This window comes from Musca domestica, unplaced genomic scaffold (genome assembly GCF_030504385.1).
Source record: "Musca domestica strain aabys unplaced genomic scaffold, Musca_domestica.polishedcontigs.V.1.1 45, whole genome shotgun sequence".
NCBI lineage: Eukaryota > Metazoa > Arthropoda > Insecta > Diptera > Muscidae > Musca > Musca domestica.
Window position 1 is genome coordinate 1,474,776 of NW_026712335.1, and position 16,591 is coordinate 1,491,366.

At 35.2% G+C, this 16,591-nt stretch overlaps 1 protein-coding gene across 9 annotated transcripts in view; it reads right to left on the minus strand.

Annotated features, from left to right (window-relative positions):
• Positions 1-16,591, minus strand: part of LOC101895891 (PAN2-PAN3 deadenylation complex subunit PAN3) — a 96,515-nt gene that overhangs the window by 22,245 nt on the left and 57,679 nt on the right. Inside the window, exon 1 of one of the 9 annotated variants that reach the window (XM_005180302.4) lies at positions 15,263-15,464. The exons of 5 other annotated variants lie outside the window; for them this stretch is intronic. The gene's annotated coding sequence lies outside the window, so the exon portion shown is untranslated. Of the gene's footprint in view, positions 1-7,139; positions 7,342-15,262; positions 15,465-16,591 lie in introns of those variants that run through there. 3 more of the 9 variants (XM_020035656.2, XM_011292897.3, XM_020035657.2) reach the window with 3 other exon arrangements.

Consider the following 16,591-nt stretch of genomic DNA (forward strand, 5'->3'; position numbering starts at 1 on the left):
TTCATTTAGCTTTTTCGTATTTTGTTAAAAATTGTTTCTCTCTCTTCCTCATGGTGGCGGCAGGCGGCAGGCAATCTCCTCATGCATTTACACTCGTGCTCGTTCTGCCCATTAATTTTTTTTAAATTCTATATTAATATTATTGTGATAATGTGTGTTGTGCGTTCAATTGATTAGATTGTTTATCAAGAAATATGTTTTTCTTTAACCTCTTGCTACCTTCTTTTTCGCTGTATACAAATTAATCCCATTTTATGTAGAGTTGTGATGATAAATTAAATAAATAAAAATAGAAAAAAACAGGGATTAAAAAATAAATTTGTACTTTGCTATTCGACAAGAAGAGAAGATTTCAATGTTTTTTTGTTACTCCGGTGAACTCGCTGGTTCTGTGGTTCTAAAGTTTGAAATTAGGGTCACTGATGGAGTTCAGGATAGATGTATCAAAGGTTTTTTTTTTTTTGAAAATTCGAACTTTAAGATTACGAAGTGTTCTAAAATGGTACTAAACTTCAAAAATGGTACCATTTTGATATTACGTGAACAGATTGAGTTAAACATTTGAAATTTGGTATAAAATTCGTACGAAAGGTACTATATTGTACGAAAAGTATTTGATAGTACTAAACTTGGTGTTGGGTGAAGGAATAGAGATAAAATCCTGAAATTTCATATTTAGATTACTTATGGTATCTGTGTTTGAGATTTGGCGGTGGCTTGGAAATTCGTACTATGTTTGTACGAAATGTACTAAATGGGACTTATCATCACTAGCATGGAGAGATGTAGATTGTTTTGGATATGCCTACTAAATTTTACTAAATGAAGGGGTAGATTGAGGTCAATATCGGTTTCTATGGTTTATATATGTAGACGTTGAAATAGTTATGGACAGAAAAATTGGATGTGGGTCCATTGTGCAATGGCCTTAAAATATTAAATATTTTGAAGACTTTTTGATGTAAAATGTAAACCTTTTCCCATTATTCTTTTCGCAAAAGGAAAAACTTTATAAAACCTTAAAAGTCTGAGAATTTAATACAATGTATGAAGTCGTGTTTAAAATATAACGTCAAAGTAAAAAAAATTACATTTGAATACTCTCTCCACAATTTGAAATTTTTTTGGAAATTTAAAAAAAATTTAATAAGTGCAGTTTAAATTATAAAAACACCGAATATAGAGAGTTATAGTTCTATTGTGGTCTATACGATGATGGAGGCTGTAGTAACCATTACGAACTTCAAATACCAAATTTGAAACATTTCCGGTGAATAATGTCGCTTAAATCACCAACAAACCGAAAATAGGGAGGTACCATTATATGGGGGCTATACCAAATCGTGGGCCTACATGACCAATTTTCTATACCAAAAGTCCTGCAGACATAATATACATTTTGAGTGAAATTTTATCAATCTACTTCATTTCGTTCAAAAGCTAGAGTGATTTCCACAAACGGACTGACGGACATTGTTAAATCGTCATAGAATTTTAGGCTGATCTAAAATATAAATGTTATGGGGACTAAAATGTATATTTCGAGGTTTTAAAATCGGAATAACAAACCTAATGTAACCTCCATAGTATAGTCAAATGTCGAACTGAAAAAAACTAGCATTTTGAGAATTGACAAGTGAAAAAGCAGAAAGTTCGGACGGGCTGAATTGTGAATACCCTCTCCGCCGATTGGAAAAAATTGGAAATTTAAAAAAAAAGTTAAAAAATACTGTTTAAATTATAAAAAAAAATTCGAATATAGGATACATTGTTAAATCGACATAGAATTTTAGGATGATCAAGAATGTATATACTTTGTAGGGTCTAGGGATATGTTTATCAATATATAAAAAACCCGTAAATGGATTTATATGTCTGGGGGATAACCCGAGTTTCTATTCATAAGAGAGCTGCCTATAGTGGATCGGTTGAAGGTTTTCAATACATAGAAGACCAGATAAAGGTCCACCATCCATAAGAGGCTTTTTATCAAAAAAAAAAAAAAAGATAAGGTTGAAGGCTTCGATCCACAGAAGACTTTTGTAAGGTCTTACATGTATACAAGATGTATAGATGGGCTGTTATTTCATGTTCGGCACTGGTCATTTAGGCGCCTAGATCGTGGCCGCATATATCATGCGATTTAATGCTTTTAAACTATTTTCTTTTAATAAAAAAATCAAGATAATCAAGTAAAATCTCAAATTTTTCAATTCGGTTCGATCGAACTTTTTCCATTATCGCAAGCCAGAAATTGACTCCTGAATCCATTTCCAAAAAAAATAAAATTTTGCACTTTAATTTTTTTTTATTTTTAATTTTTTTTTAGAAATTTGTAGCGGATAAAATTTATATTTTCAAATAATTTTTAAATGCCTCGAATTTAAAATTAATTAGGAGTCATTGTTGCACATTACATTTTCGTTTTGAAAATAACTTGATAAAGTTTCAGATACGTTTTATTTTATATTTCTGGCCATTACATTCTATTCAATTTTCTACATTTAATTGAATGTGACGTTTTTTGTTACAGCAGCTAATAGTCACCCTTGTTGTTATAAAAAAAACATTGAGAAAACATCAACCAACAACAACAACCGCAATATTACAAAGATCATGATCACGTTCAATGAAAAGGAAAAATAAATAGAAAAAACAAAAATTGAAAAAAAAAAAAAACTTAAATAAATGAATAAAGAAAATAAAATATGTTACGTCACTTCATCAAATGTAAAGTGGCGGCACGGCGGCTCAGACATCGTCTGTCTGCCCAGTGTTGGACACCACTTGACGTTTCGTTCCTACCACAATGTTTGTATGCATGTCGACAGACGATAGCAATTACATGACGTTGTAGTTTTTTTTTTATTTTTTTGGTAGACGCGAGCAATTGAAGTGATTTTCTCAGTCATTTCGACAAACAATTTTTACGACAAAAAGGGGGGTTGGTTAATGTTTGTCGGGCTGATCGTGGGGGCCTACAAACATTTCAAAGTATTCACTGTGTATATACGTAGATGTGTGTGGAATTGGATAACAAAATAAAAAAATACAAATACTTTGTCAATGAATGTCACTCAGTTTAATAATGTGTTGTAAAGAAAGAAAACAAAAAAAAAAAAAAAAACATTTCGACGCACAACAAAATTGCCGTTAATTCGAACATTTGTATGAAATTGTCTTGACATTTATTGTAGGCTTTGTTCGAAGGGTAGCCATATGAATGAAGACCGTTTTATAGTAGTGGGGAAAAGTATACACCGATTTGCAATTTTTTTTTAACCACCACCAAAGAAATAATTTTTCATGCGCCTTTAGGAAAACTACAAAATTTTGAAAATAAAACACATAGGGAAATTTTAAGTAATTGTACACTCTTCTTAGACCAAAAAATATGTTTCACATTGCTGCTAACAACTAAATTGAACTGTATGTGTGACCTATTTTGAAATTAGATTAATGCAAATGTTGAAATACAGGACCCTAATTAGGCGCATAGGCCAATCAATAGCCATCAATACGAAATCACTTATTTAATTCCAGATTTCGAAAAATGGAGTTTATAAGCAATGTCCAATGGTAGAAATGTTTGTTATCCAGGAGAGGGGAGCAGTAGTGGAATTCTCTAACTTATTTTTTTGAGTTACCGACAAAAGTCGGTAAAATTATAATGCTTATAATTTCGGTAATTAACGAAATTTATCGGTAAGTTAGCAACGAAATCAAAGCAGTCCCTAAGACCTAACGATAGATAAGAGTTTTTTAAACCTTAACTTATTTTTTATAACAAAATTTTGGGTTTCAAAGTTACCGATTTTTGTCGGTAACTCAAGAAATGAGTTAGAGAATCGTACTACAGATATAGTCAGACCATCATCGAACAGTCATATTATATTTCATAGCATTATAAAGATGTGTAAATCTAGTGAAAGAGTAGTGAAATAACTGGCTGACTGACTGAGGATCAATGCCCAAAACGGCTGGAGCTTAAATCTAGAAATTATGCACGAAATTTTGATGCGTAAGCCTGTGCTAAAATATACTAAAAATTGAATACTTTGTATTGGACAAACGAAGCTAGAATTCTGAAATTTGGAATGAGAGTCAATTATGGAGTGGAGGATAGAAGGGTTTTTGGAAATTCGAACTTTAAAGTCAGGAAAAGTTCTAAAATTGTACTAAACTTTGATACCATTTGTTATTATGTAAAGGGATAGAGCTAAAAAACTTGAAATTTGGTATGAGAATCAAGGTTGGGAAGCAGGATTGATATGTGAAAGTGGTTTTGAATTGTATACTAAGTGTGAGAACTGCACTAAATGATACTTAACCTTGGTTTGGGGTGAACCAATGAAGCTGGAATTTTGAAATTATGTATTTGGGTTGCTAGTATATTTGTGAAAAAGGTGATCTTGGGAAATGTGTACTACAATTGCACGAAAAGTACGAAATAGTACTATATTTGGTACAAATTGGTATTGGGTGAACAAATAGCTCATGAAATTTAAAATTTGGTATTTGGGTTGCCGTTCACATGTAGCCTAGACATTGGAGGCGGTACTATAATTGTACGAAAAGTACTGAATGGTACTATATTCGTTATTGGATGAAGGGATAGAGACAAAATTCTGAAATTTGATATTTAGATTACTAATGGTATCTGTGCTTGAGATTCGGATATAGTTTGGAAATTCGTTTTATACAGGGTGAGATGAAAGAACTGCAACCAACTCCAGACTGCTGTCATTTCCAAGCCACTCATGAGACAGCTATTAAAATTATTCCAGTGACAGCTCATTATATTGTTTACAAGCGTACAAAAGCATTTTGGTGAGAATTTTCCAGACAAAAAAGTTATTCGTGATGGAATTCAAACGTGATAGGGTGATTTCTTTATATTTGGCTGGAAAACCACAAGTGACTATTGTTATAGCACTCGAGCATTTAAATGTGAATAAATCTTATGTGTCTCGTACTATCGCTAGTACGTTACCGTGACACTGGTAGCGTAGCCCGACGTCAAGGAAGCGAACGGAAGAAAACAGCAACATCAGCAGAAATGGTTCGAAAAGAAAAGAAGCGACTTGATCGAAACCCGCGTCGCAGTGGCCGAAAGCCATTGTAAAGCCATTGAAATTTCAAAAAGTGCAAGAAATTACACCGCTACAGAAAGAAATAGATTCAAAAGGGCTAAAGAGTTGCTTCGCTTGGGCGAAAGTGATGCGATGAGAAAACATTCGTTGTCCAGCAGTTTGTAAACAAACAAAATGATCGTGTTTACTTGCCAAAGAGGTCAGCTGAAAATGTGTACCTTCGGTTGGCCACTAGAACTCAAGCGCCGGCCATGGTGATGGTGTATGCCGCCATAACAGCCGATGGTCACTCTCCGTTCGTATTAATCGACCGTGTTATCAGAATAAATCCCGAAAATATTCTGGAGGGTGTAATAAAGCCTTGGGTACGCAAATATTTCGGCCGCAGACCTTGGACATTCCAACAGGACTCAGTACCATCGCACTCAGCACGCACCATCCAAGAATGGTTAACAAATGAGGTTCCTTATTTCATGTCCAGTGCACAATGTCCACCAAAATCTTCGGATACCAATCCGTTGGACTATTGTGTCTGGAGTATTTTGGAAAGCAAGGTTGGCATTAAAAAATACCAAAGTGTCGAACACCTCAAGCAAGCGCTTACCCGGGAATGGACCAAAATACCGCAGAGCAATATTCGGGCATTGGACGTTTGAAAGCCATAATTCGTGCAAAGCTGACCAATTCGAACAAATCTAAACTTATTCAAACATTTGATGCTATTTCCGACATTTTTTGCTTTCATTCAATAAAATTTAAAAAAAAAATTAAAAACTATGACGTTTGACTTTGTTGCAGTTTTTTTATCTCACCCTGTAGATGCCACTTTTGGTGTCTGTGGGTAGGAAATTCGGGTGGTTTTGGAAATGCGTCCTATATTTGTACGAAAAGTTCTGAATGGTACTAAATTTGGTATTGGGTGAAGGGATAGGGCTAGAATCCTCAAATTTGATATTGAGGTCTCTGTTGATATCTGGTGTTGAGTCATGGAAGTTATTTTGGAGATGTGTACTATAATTGTACGAAAAAGTACTAAATAGTATAAATTTTTGAATCACTGTAGGTGTCTAGGATGGAGAGATGTAGATTGTTTTGGATATGCGTACTTAATCCGACTAAATTTGGAATTGAGGGAAGGAATAGAACTGAAATTTGATATTGAGGTCACTGGTTGGTTTCTAGGATTTACATATGAAGACGTTGAAATAGCTTGGACAGAAAAATTGGATGTGAGTTCATTGTACAATGATTCAACTAATATCCTCCTCGGGACGTACCCGGATAACCGGATATTTTACCCAAAAATCCTTCTCAAAGACCCAGATCTACTAAACCGATATGGCAACATAGTTACCATTTGAAAGATAATAATGTTACATGATTTTAAAACGCTTCGGGAGTTACATCAAAAATATCGATTTATTGGGCCTGGAATTAAAAAAAAAAATAAAAAAAAAATTGAAAAAAAAAATCCCCCAATTTTGGGCGTCTTCGAGCGTTTTTACTAAACTAAGGTTGAAGCCAAAACCGACTCTGCTTGATCACATCTTCGCACCAACCTCACATCTAACCCCTTCAAAATTTTCCCCAAAAATCTGGACCCGCTGCATATTTTTAAATGCCAGTGTAAAACAACATAAAAAATATTTTGAGTAATCACTAACAATGAATTTTCATTGGTGACGATGTCGACGACAAAGACGACGTTGGTAACAACATTAATTTGTCAAATGGTCAGCAGGAGTAGCAATCGAAAGCCAAAAACCGAAGAAGAAAAAACAAAGTTGTGTCTATATAAATTTGTTAGCCTACAATTAGTATCTGGCCTTTATTGCGTTATACCATTAATGTTCAACAGGCCTACGTACACGCACACTCATATACGGAGCCTAGTAGGTCGCTGAGTAAGCTACGCAGTATTTTACGCTGCTGTGTCAGTGTTTTTTCTTCATTTTTCGTTTTCAAAATACAATGAACGCCTTCGACGTAATTTGTTTTTATCGCGCGAGCAAACACAAAAAATACGCAACAACTTAACTCACTCACTTGATGTTTCGACTTGTCATCTGGCTTTTCAGAGGTCTGTCTGTGGCTGGCTATGTCTGTCGGTGCCGCCGTAAAACGTAGACATACGTCGTTGTCGCAGCAACTGATTCTGGTCAGAGGGACAAACACGGAATAAAACAAATAAAAACAAAATAATGAAAAAAAGAAAACAAAAACCGAAAAATACCCGAGCGACCCGCAGTGTATACGCAGTTTCAATGATTGTTTATAACTGAGAGATACGATGTCTATTAAAATTTGTTTAATGAAATTGTTTTATTTCTTATATTTTCCAACCAAGTCAAAGTAATGAAAGGCAGTGCGAGATTCTCGCACAACAACGCACAGCTGGTTTATTTTGTTTTCGTTTTACAGGAAATTTCTCAGGTGATCTTCCACGGTACTCTCTCTCTCCTTTCATTAAAAAAATTGTTTTTCTCTCTTTCTCTCTCTTTCCCCAAATGTTGTTTACAGTAATTGTTAATACGTTCTGTTGTTCCATTCTTTTGGTTGGTGGTATTTGTTGTTTGTCAACCCAAATTGATTAAAAATACAACACAGAGAAAGGTGTGAGACGACAGAGAGAGCAGGTAAATATAAACAATACAAATATGAACGTGTTTTCTTTTGTGGTTGTTTTCGTTTTCTACTTCTTCTTTTTCTATACGCTACATGAATAAGAATAAAAGTAAAAAACAAATTAGGCCGTTCAGAAAATGAGCTATAGTATAGAAATATGAATATATAGCACTTATATCGAGTTCAATCGAGTATAATCGGGTCATTGTGTACATAATTTTGGGGATTTCTGTATCATATGATCAAATAAAAAAAAAAACACTCACAAAAAAAAACTTGGGGAAAAAATGAAAAAAAAAAAAATACCTATGGGAATTACAAACAGCACAACTCGAAAATCTGTTTTTTTTTTAATTTTTACTAAAATTTACTATAGATTGAATTGGAAAAAGAAGGTGAGCTAGAACTCTAAAATTCGGAAAGAGAGTCACTGATGGAATACAGGATACATGTACCAGAGGGTTTTTGGAAATTGGAACTAACCTTAAAATGGTACTAAATTTGTACAATATTACCATTTGGTATTATGTGAACTGATAGAGCTAATAACTTGAAATTTGGAATGACAACCAAAATTCGAAGGTAAGCAGATAGTGCTTGAAATCTTAAATTTGGAATTAGGGTCACTGTTCGTGTGTAGCCTGGACATATCGGGTTATGTGCTAAAATTATACGAAGAGTACAGAATAGTATTATACTTGGTAATGGGTGATGGGGCAGAGATGAAATTCAGAAACTCAGACTACTGATGGTATCTGTGGTTGAGATTTGGAAATACGTCCTTACAGGGTGAGATGAAAAAACTGCAACCAACTTCAGACTGCGGTCATTTCAAAGCCACTCGTCCGACAGCTGTTAAAATTATTCCAGTGACAGCTCATTTTATTGTTTACAAGCATTTTGTTGAGGCTTTTCCAAAAAAAAAGTTATTCGTGATGGAATTCAAGCGTGATAGTGTGATTTCTTTATATTTGACTGGAAAACCACAAGTGGCTATCGTTAGAGCACTCTAGCATTTAAATGTGAATCGCTCGTTACTTTATACAGGTAGCGTAGCCCGACATCAAGGAAGTGGACGGAAAAAAACAGCAACATCAGCAGAAATGGTTCGAAAAGTAAAGAAACGACTTGATTGAAACCCGCGTCGCTGTGGCCGAAAAATGGCTCGTGAGCTGAACATATCGCAATATTCATTCGGCAAATACTGAAAAATTAGCTCGGGGTAAAGCCATTGAAATTCCAAAAAGTGCAAGAACTTATACCGCAACAGAAAGAAAATAGACTAAAAAGAGCTAAAGAGTTGCTGCGCTTGGTCAAAAGTGTTGAAATGCCGAATTTGGTTTCTTTTTGTGAACAAACAAAATGATCGTGTTTACTTGCCGAAGAGGTCGGCTAAAAATGTGCACCTTCAGTTGGCCACCAGAACTCAAGCGCCGGCCATGGTGATGGTGTGAGCTGCCATAACAGCCGATGGTCGCTCTACGCTCGTATTGATCGACCGTGGCATCAGAATAAATATCGAATATTATCGCGAAAATATTCTGAATGGTGTATTAAAGCCAGACCTTGGGCATTCCAACAGGACTCAGCGCCATTGCACTCAGCACGCGTCATTTCCAGCACACAATGGCCACCAAAATCTCAGGATACCAATCCGTTGGACTATTGTGTCTGGAGTAGTAAATACCGAGTGTCGATCACCTCAAGTAAACGCTTCCCCGGGAATGGGCCAATATACAGCGGAGCAACATTCGGGCAGCGTGTGACGGTTTCATTGGCCGTTTGAAGGCCATAAGTCGTGCGAAAGGTGGCCAATTCCAACAAATCTAAACTCGTTCATTAAAATCATTCATTAAAATTTAAAAAAATGTAAAAATTATGACATTTGACTTTGTTGCAGTTTTTTCATCTCACCCTGTATATGGAGACATTGAAATAGTTTTGTACCGAAAAATTGGCTGTGGGTCCTTGGCGTAAAAGGATTTACTAAAATCACAAAATCTTTTTCCATTATTTATTTTTTTTTAATAAATAATGGAAAAGATATTCGCTTCAAAAATATTTCCTAATTTTTTCCTCGGCCTACTTCTCGATTTGATGGACTAAACAACCATTAAACTGTGTTTGTGGCAAAAAGTGCCAGGAAAAAAATATTCTATACAAAATTTCGCTATAAATTTTGCGAATAAACCATATATCTCGGTTTAATAGTTTTTTAGGAAAATTATATTTGAAATGTTTTTTCTGCTAATTTAAGACTTTTCCATTCTGAGCCGTAATCTCCCTCAATGCTTAATTTTTTGTGTAAGGTGTCAAAGTAAGATATATTCTAGATCGAATTTAAAGATGAGTTTCCAAAAAAATAAAATGTGTACATTTTTTGTTTGCCACAAAAGATACCATAAATTATTTTTAATAAAATAATTTTCAACAAATTTAGCACTTTTTCGAACTCTGAAAGTTTTCTTATAATTTTACCTTCATTAGCCAGTCCAGGTTTCGAAAAGGGCCTCAATATTTCGAGAAGTTTTTCTGCAGAACACCTTTATTTTTTTTTTATTATTTTGTGCCAATGTAAATGTGTAAATGACCGCCCATTTAATTCCTGAATTTTAGCTATATTCTCTCAGGGCTATATTCTCTTATCAACTAACTAAAATATTACACCGAAGAACTGTTCTGTGTTTTAGTTCCAATAAAACTTATCAGCAGAGGAAATTTTAACAAAATTTATAGAAACATTAAAAAAATTCAATGTCAATGTTGTTTTCTTATTATCACGAAAATCATGATGTTTCCGATGATGATGATGTTGTTGGTGAATTTGAAATAACCCCCAACACCATTTCTTCACTGTTGTTACAAAGTCAAAACTATTTTCATTTCAAATCAAAACTTGATGGTGGTTCCTCAGCTATGAGCGAGCGACCGACATACCCACCATATGGGAAGAAACCCCGCACACAAGCTCCAACATCAACCATCGTCGTCGTCGTCTTCAGCAACGTGACTATTTTGTTGAAACGGGTTATGCTTGTTTGGATTTGCACAGAAGATAGATTAAAGCACTAAAAAGGCCAGTTGTAGAAGCGATTTTCTAAAGAGCTACTGGTAGAAGAAAAAAAAAGAAAGCAACAACAATAACAGCATCACCAAACAACGCTAACAACAACAAAATCAAGTCATACCACACTTTGACCCAATTTCTGCGTTGGGTTCGTATCTATCAGAGCACGTTTGAAGAACTGAACACCATCGAGTCGAAGACGATGAAGAAGAATCTAATGCTTGGAGTTTTGTGGTTAATTTTGTTGCTGTGGGGGGGTTACTGCCAGCCGGAGATTGGGAAATCTAAATGTGTTGGCTTTGCATGAAATTCAACGGCAAACAAGTGGTATCGGCGGTGGTGTTGTTACATTCGAGGGCCGAAATTTGTATGAATTAAATTTAAAAATATACCGGTAGCATGAAGGTCAGGGCTGACGAAATATCAAAAAGTAATTTAGTTTTCTGGATAGAGTTGAAAAATGTTATTTCAGCAGCGATTCCATGCAAGAACAATGTTAAATTAAAGTCCAATTATTTTCATTGGAAATATTGACCTCTTGTGTGGTGGAGGTAGCTAAAGGAGTTGACCGATAATTGACCGTCTCCGAGCTTTGATAATATAACTGCGATGTACAAAGTTTGTATCAAATCGGATACTACCTTCGAACGGACGGACACCTCAGAATCGACTCCAAACGTCCTGAAATGGATATTGTCCAAAGAGACCTAGGATCTCAAACCGTTGGCCGTATATATAATAAAATATACACTCTATGAAGGTTATTAAACTATATACTATACAATACCCAGTATAACTTGGGAGCTGCATGAGCCGAATAATTCATTAAAAGGTAATGTAAACTTCCTTCTGTCTTTCAAGAAAATGGAAAATACTAAGTTATTACTTAAGAAAATACAATGCAAAATAACTTACTTTACTCACTACCATGTAATGTGTAAGGTCGGCACTAAGTGTGTCCACCATTTGGAAGGAACTTGAAAAATTAAAAAAAAAATATTCCATACCGGCTAAATGGCAACCTTTATATGGGGGATATACGAGGATGAGGATCTGCATAAGTAATTTTTTGGCATTGGCTATAGTACCGATATCGAACATCAAATAAGAAATTTCTAAAAGATTCCGGTGAATAATGCCTCTAAAATTATAAAAATACCGAATATCGGGGGGTGTCGTTATATGGGGCTATACGAAAACGTTGGCCAGCATAGAAAATTTTCTGTCATAGGTTGTAGTATCTATTACGAATTTCAAATACGAATACTGTCGCTAAAATCATCAAAATACCGAATATCGGGAGGTATCGTTATATTGGGCCTATGTGAGGACGAGGACCTGTATTGACACAATTTTCTGTCATAGGTTGTAGTCTCCATTACGAACATCCAATAGGAAATTTGAAATAACTCCGGTGAATAATGTCGCTAAAATCATCAAAATACTGAATATCGGGAGGTATCGTTATATGGGGGCTATACAAAAATGTGGACTTACACAGGCAATTTTTCATTATAAGCTGCAGCACCTGTTACGACCTTCAAATACAAAATTTAAAACAATTCCATTAAAAAATATTCCTAAAATCATCAAAATACCGAAAAGAGAGGTACTGTTTTATGTAGTGTATAGGAAGATGTGGACTAGTATACACAATTTATTGTCGTAGGCTGTAATGATTACTACAGCCTTCACAATACGGAATTTAAAACAACTCCATTAAAAATATCCCCAACATCATATAAATACCGAAAAAGGGAGGTATCGTTATATGTGGGGTATACGAAGACGTGGACCAGCATAGACAATTTTCGGTTATAGGTTGAAGTGTCCATTAATATCTTCCAATACGAAATTCGAAACAATTCTGGTCTATAATATTGCTAAAATCATCAAAATACCAAATATTGGGAGGTACCGTTATATGGTGGCTCTACGAAGACGTGGATCTGCATACGCAATTTTTTGTCATAGGTTGTAGTATCCATTACAGCCTACGACAATAAATTGTGTATACTAGTCCACATCTTCCTACAAATTGAGCGAGGTCATTGAGATGTTAAATAATTTAAGTGATTTTTGTTCTTTATCCGCCCGCCTCACCCACAATCACCGTTTTCATTCCATCTCATAACAGCAGGTCAGTCATCACCCCACTCCACTGTTGTTATCAAATAGTACATTTCACGTTTGTGTTTTTAATTATGAAAAGTGCAATGAACACATGATGAAGCCCAAACGCAACAACAAATTGCAGGCTCGACAATCCATTCAATAAAAATACAAACAACGAGGTGAATAACCAACCATACGAAAACAATATAATATAAAGGGAAACAAAATAGTGCTAGATTTTCCAACCGATTCTTGAGTGTAATGTGGGGTATAGGGGCCAAAGAAAGTTTGGCAATGATAGAATAACTCATGAAGATCTGTTTTGAACATATGATTCGAAGTTTTAGGAAATTATTGAATGTTTTGTTGTTGCAAAATCCTTTTTTATTAACACCAACAACGTTTGTTTATTAGTGGAGAACGATTTTAACGTTGTGTAAAAAAACGGATAAGCGTGATAGTGTGATTTCTTTATATTTGGCTGGAAAACCACAAGTGGCTATCGTTAGAGCACTCCAGCATTAAAATGTGAATAAATCTTTTGTGTCTCGTACCAGCGCTCGTTATCGTGATACTGGTGGCGTAGTCCGACGTCAAGGAACTGAACGAAAAAAACAGCAACATCAGCAGAAAATGGTTCGAAAAGTGAAGAAGCGACTTGATCGAAACCCACGTCGCAGTGGCCGAAAAATGGCTCGTGAGCTGAACAAATCGTAATACTCCATTCGGCAAATATTGAAAAATGAGCTCGGGATAAAGCCATTGAAATTCCAAGAAGTGCAATAACTTACACCGCAACAGAAATAAAATAGACTCAAAAGAGCTAAAGAGTTTCTTCGCTTGGCCGAAAGTGGTGAACTGCCAAATTTGGTTTTCACCGCTCCGATGAGAAAACATTCGTTGTCCAGCAGTTTGTAAACAAACAAAATGATCGTGTGTACTTGCCAAAGAGGTCAGCTGAAAATGTGCACCTTCGGTTGGCCACCAGATCTCATGTGGCGGTCATGGTGATGGTGTGGGCTGCCATAACAGCTGATGGTCGCTCTTCGCTCGTATTAATCGACCGTGACATCAGAATAAATGCCAAATATTATCGCGAAAATATTCTGGAGGGTGTATGGGTACGCAAACATTTTGGTCACAGACCTTGGACATTCAAACAGGACTCAGCACCATCGTACTCAGAATGCGCCACCCAAGAATGCTTACAAAATGAGGTTCCTCGCTTCATTTCCAGCGCACATGGCCACCAAAATCTCCGGATACCAATCCATTAAACTATTGTATCTGGAGTATTTCGGAAAGCAATGTTGGCACAAAAAGATACCAAATTGTCGATTACCTCAAGCAAGCGCTTCGCGGGAAATGAGCCAAAACACCGCAGAGCAACATTGGGGCAGCGTGTGACGTTTCATTGGCCGTTTGAAGGTCATAATTCGTGCCAAAGGTGACCAATTCGAACAAATCGAAATTTATTCTAAAATTTAATGCTATTTCCGACATTTTTTCTTTCATTCAATGAAATTAAAAAAAAAATGTAAAAATTCTGGCGTTTGACTTTGTTGCAATTATTTTTATCTCACCCTGTATAGGTAACCTCCTGAAAGACTTCTACGTATAGAAGACCTTCCGAAGCACTTCTATGTGTAGGAGAACTCCTAAAGGTCTTTAATGTACACTGGATCGCCTAAAGGCCTTCTAGATATTTAAGACTTCCCAAAGGCCTTCGATCTATAGACAAATTTCTAAAGACCTTCTGTGTGTAGAAGACTTGTAAAAATAAGACCTCAGGAATGTATAGACGACCTTCCCAATGCCTTCGAAGAATAGAAAAAAAATTAAGAATCTAGCTTTTTCACTATATAGATAAATAAAGCCTCTTTAAGGACTTCTACATATGGGAGGGTTCTCATATGACGTATATCTATAACAGATCTTCTCATATTAAACATTTCCAAGTTATCTTCTATCTAAATAACATTTTTTAGTTATTTTTACCCAAAACCTAAAAATCGCAGCCACCAGATAAATTAGCAAAAAAAATAACTGTCAAAGTAACACATTCATGGTTCGTAGTTTATCTATGGCCATGACAAAGTATAATTCGCCAAAAAAAAGAGACACCATGCCATGGTGATTCATCGCCAAAATGACTGTTTCACAAAAACAAAACAAAAAGAAATGAAAATCAGAAAAAAACGCAAAAAATAGTTTCTCTTTGTTTCGACAACAAAGTCCGCAGCAGCAGTGGCGGCTTGGCGGCCCAAATGATGGAAATGTGGATGGATGGTGGTGATGGTAATGTTGGATGAATTGGACAGATACGAAAAAAAGAAGTGAAACACGAAAATGCTTAATTTACCTGTTGCAGTGAATTTTGGTTTTGTTTTAGCAGTGTCTGTGGCACATTATCCGTTGTCACTTGTTGTTATTATAGCTGTTGTTGTAGTTGGATGGAGAGTAGATAGGAAACTATACAATGGAAGATAACTATGGAGGTACGTTCGAACTTTGTGAGTTTCAATTTTTTTTTTATCAGTTGGTTAGGTATTTGTAATTTTTCGTTGATATATTTGGAAATTTTCAATTTCTTAATTAACTTTTTTTGGTTTTGTTTTTTTTTTCACTGATTAGGTATTTATTCTGTAAATTTTAATAAAAAGAGAGATAAACACTTTTATTGAAGTTTTACAAAACTATTTCAATGGATTTACTCTGAATAATCGTTATCACTTGTTGTTGCCGTTGCTGTTCGTATTTGTTGTTTTAAAAGGCGTTAGGAAACCGCGTAATTTCGTAAAGTTAACCAGACATTAACCAAACACCGGGCACTCCAACACACACATATACACACAATTATATTCGTGAGGTAGATACAGTGCTCAAAAAAAAAAAAAAAAAAAAAAAAAAAAAAAAAAAATTATTCTTGGTTTAAAAAATCAGGTATTTAAATGTTGTTGGTGCCCCCTCCCACGTAAAAGCGTAACAAAGGTTTTTCGTAATGAATAAAAAACGAAACGCCTACGCATGTAGTTGTAGGGGGAGTGAGTATTTTTTTTCTCTTTTATGTAATAATAAATTGTGGGTAACGTTGTGTTGTAATTAATAATTATTTTACTTTTTGAGCAATTAAGAAAAGTGACGACAATTAACGAAAGGTGTGAAGTATGACTTGCCTATTAAAAAAATCGAAAAAAAAACTTATAAAAATATGTAAAAACGTTTAATGTCGCCGGTGATGCTCTAATAAGAGTCCACTCTTTCTTACGTGAGAGCAAAAAATAAACCTCATGATAAAGTAACATCTTTTAAGATTGCCATTGTCGTAGAAAAATGTGGTTGAAATAATCCAAATTTCGAATGTCAGGGGCTATGACATATATAGGCAATATTCTGCTAGCGAAGATATGAATGTTTACGAACTATAAATACTGCTTTTTAAAAATTCCGTTAGAGAATGAGGACTCATCATCAAAATGCGGGAGGTATCGTTATATGGGAGTGCGGACCTATATGGATGGTTCTTTGCAAGTGTTTTGTTCATTTTTTTTATTGGGAACACTATAATCCTCCAAAGAAACCTTAAATCGGGTGATACCGTTTTGTGCTATATCAAGTGGTGCATTTTCCAAACCGAAATGCAATACCCAAAACCAGAGCTCAGGTTTGTTCGTTTTTACTCTGTTGATGA